This window comes from Suncus etruscus, chromosome X, assembly GCF_024139225.1.
Source record: "Suncus etruscus isolate mSunEtr1 chromosome X, mSunEtr1.pri.cur, whole genome shotgun sequence".
NCBI lineage: Eukaryota > Metazoa > Chordata > Mammalia > Eulipotyphla > Soricidae > Suncus > Suncus etruscus.
In genome coordinates, this window is record NC_064868.1 from 66,838,137 (window position 1) to 66,841,610 (window position 3,474).

Consider the following 3,474-nt stretch of genomic DNA (forward strand, 5'->3'; position numbering starts at 1 on the left):
TCTGGAAAATTATCTTCTATATTGTCCATATTAGTCCTATATAAATCCAATTTGAAGAGTGACCCTCTACTCTGTTCATAGTCAACCTATATAAATCCAATCTCGATGGAGTGTTTTCTTCAGCTGTTAGTGGAGATTAGTCAGGATAGTCTTCTGTTTGTTTTTTCTTTGTTTTTTTTTGTTTGTTTGTTTTGGGGGGTCACACATGGTGATGCTCAGGGGTTACTCCTGGCTATGTGCTCAGAAATCGTTCCTGGCTTGGGGGACCATTTGGGATGCTGGGGATCAAACCCAGGTCAGTCCTAGGTCAGCCGCTGCAAGGCAAACACCCTATCACTGCACTATTGCTCTGGCCCCAGGATAAAATCTTCTGCAAGTCTTCTAGACAGCTGTGTTTTCTGCAAGTCTTCTAGACAGCTGTGTTTTCTGCTTGTCCTGGGTGTTAATTTGAAAGTTCCAGAGCCGAGAGAGAAAGTGTATGAAAGAAACAAAACAATGTTTCTATATGGAAGATAAATAGTAATTGCTTAGTTTCTAAAATCTAAGCTTATTTTAAGAAAGTTTAAAACTCTGATCCTTTGGGTAACTGGAGTGTTGAAGTCTTTCTATCTCCTTCATGCTGACAAAGGACCTTGTGAGTTTGTCAGTTTTCCACTATCTACGGGTATATATTCTCTATTTTTTTGTTTGTATTTTGGGTCACACCTGGCAGCATTCAGCGGTCCTTCCTGGCTCTACGCTCAGAAATCGTTTCTGGCAGGCTCGGGGGGGGGGGGACCATATGGGATCCTAGAATTCTAACCACCTTCCTTCTGCATGCAAAGCAAACACCTTACCTCCATGCTATCTCTGCGGCCCCAATATTCTCTATTTTAAAAAAACTCTTTTGCTCATTTTCTTTGTTTTTTTTTCTTCTTTTTTGATTACTTTTTTCTTTATTTTTCTCGTTTTTCTCTCTAAATATCTTTTGCTGTCTAAATTTTTTTTGCTCTCTCATTTTTCTCATCTTTTCGTTACTGTCTCACTTTAATTTCTCACTTTTTAATTTATCTCTCAACATTCATTCTATAGCTCACATCTTTGTCTCCTCAAGGTTTCCACTTTTAGTTCTTTGCAAAGGACCAGGGTTCAATTATCCCCAACTGATCTGTGTGCTATCTGCCATGGGACACCCAGGGATGCCAAATATAGCGAACCAAAACTTAGTATAAGTATTCCGAGGGAGAGGAGAGGAGGGAAAGGGAGGAGAAAGGAGGGGAAGGGAGAGGAAGGGAGAGGAGAGGAGGGGAGAAGAAGGGAAGGAAGGGCGAGAAGAGAAGAGGAGAGGGGATGGGAGGAAAGAGGAGAGGGAAAAGGATAGTAGAGGGGAAGGGAGAGGAGAAGGGAAGGGAGGGGAGAGGAGGAGAGAGGATGAGATGACAGGAGGGAAGAGGAGGGAAGGATAAAGGAGAAGGGGAAGGAAGAGAAGGGGAGGGGAGGGGAGATGAGGGGAGGAGAGAAGGAAGGGATGGGAGTGGAGAAAGGGAGGGGAGAGAAGTGGAAAGGAGGGGAGGGGAGAAGGGGGAGGAGAGAGGAGAAGAGGGGGGAAGAAGAGGGGAGTGAAGGGAGGGGAGAGGACGGCAAGGGAGGGGAGGGAATTTGAAGCAACCTTGCTCTCTATTGCTGTGCATTTCCTTACGTTTGTCCAAGGGCTTGAGCAAGAGAGAAAGAGAGATCACTAGCTAGAGAGCCAGGAGGAATGAGGAGGCCTGTAGCTCTGGAAAAGAGAGAGAGAAAGGTGGAGCAAGTTGCATTTTGTTGGTGCTGTGTGTTAAGCCTGACCTGTTCAGGGGAAGGGGGCAGTGGACTTCTGTTCCCTCAGCTTGCTGTCTCTGATTCGGTATTATCATGAATCCCCACAACTGCCAGACTTTACCTTTTTATATTAGGGTAGTTGTCCTTTACAGGGGGGGGCGTGTCCCAGTCCCATCGCCATTACAGGGAAGAGCTCCTTACCCCTTAAACATACATTGACAGTAATCTCCTTAAAATTACATTAACAATGGAATATAGATTTTTCAGTGCTAGTATATTTAAAGTTAAGACCCACAAGGAAATCACCATAGGGTAAATAAATGTAAGGAATGCTATTTTATTTTTTTTAAGTCGCTGTACATTACACTTTGACAATACTGTCAACAGTAGAGTTTCTTGTATACAAAATTCACTATTAGATCACCCCACAACAGGGTGTCTCTTAGCTCAAACATTGTCCCTAGATCGTCAGGGACGATCTTCTTCAGCCCTCTTTCTTTTCTACACTCCATGCCTCACTAACATTATAAACTCTATCTTATAAATCAGTTCTGTTGTTTTCCATGGTTTGTTATTCTATTACTTTACTTCTTTATACCCCACATATGAGAAAGATCATTCAGTTTCTTTCTCTCTCCTATTTTTAAATTTTATTTTGTTTAATTTTTACCTACAATATTAAACATAATGATTTCTTGTGGACATTAGTCCCACAACAAACCCATCCATCACCAGTTTCCTTCCTATCAATATCACTCTCACATACACACCTCAGCTGTGTATGCCAGTTATGTTGACTTTGGATATTTGTGGCTGACTCACGGTGTGTCTTTAAGTCCCAAATATTTCTCTTTCATTCTAACTGACTTCATTCAGTATTATACCCTCCAGTTTTATTTACATAGTGACAAATTACATGGTTTTGTCTTTTCTTCTAGCTAAGTAGAATTCCATTGTGAACATATACCAGCATTTTTTACTCAGTAACCTATGCTTAGACACTATGCTGCTTACAGATTCTGGATATTGTGAATAATGTTTCTGTGAACAGATGGGTGAAATATCTTTCTTAAATAGAGTCCTCTGTCCTTGAGATGCACACACAAAAGTGAAATAACTTGGTCATATGGAAACTCCATACTTATTTTTTAAAGTGTTCAAATTAATTTACAAAAATATTAAAATATTGGCATTCCCAACTGCAGTGTATGAGGATTTCTTTTATCCCAAATGCATGCCAATACTGGTTGTTTTAGTTCTGTTTTTGAATAAGCCAGTTTCACTGGTGCAAGGTGAAATCTTATAGTTTCATTTTGTCTTTTTTTGTCTTGGGGCTATGCCTGGCAGAGCTCAAGATTTTCTCCTAGTTCTGTGCTCATAAATAACTCCTGGCAGGTCTTGGAACCAGGAATTAAAACTGAGCTGGCTGCATGCAAAACAAATACCCTACACACTTACTATCTTTCCAATGAGCCTGTCATTGTTCCCATGACAATATTCTTGAAGTGTGAAAAAACACAGTATCTTTTTGGCCAAAGGAATTTCCTTTCTAATTTTTCCAATACTGTGTGCTTATGCAAAATGGGGGTGGTGGTGGTGGTGGAGAAACAGAACAGTGGTAGGTCGTTTGCTTTGCATTGCAGCCGATCCAGAATGGAAGATGGTTCTAATTCCGGCATC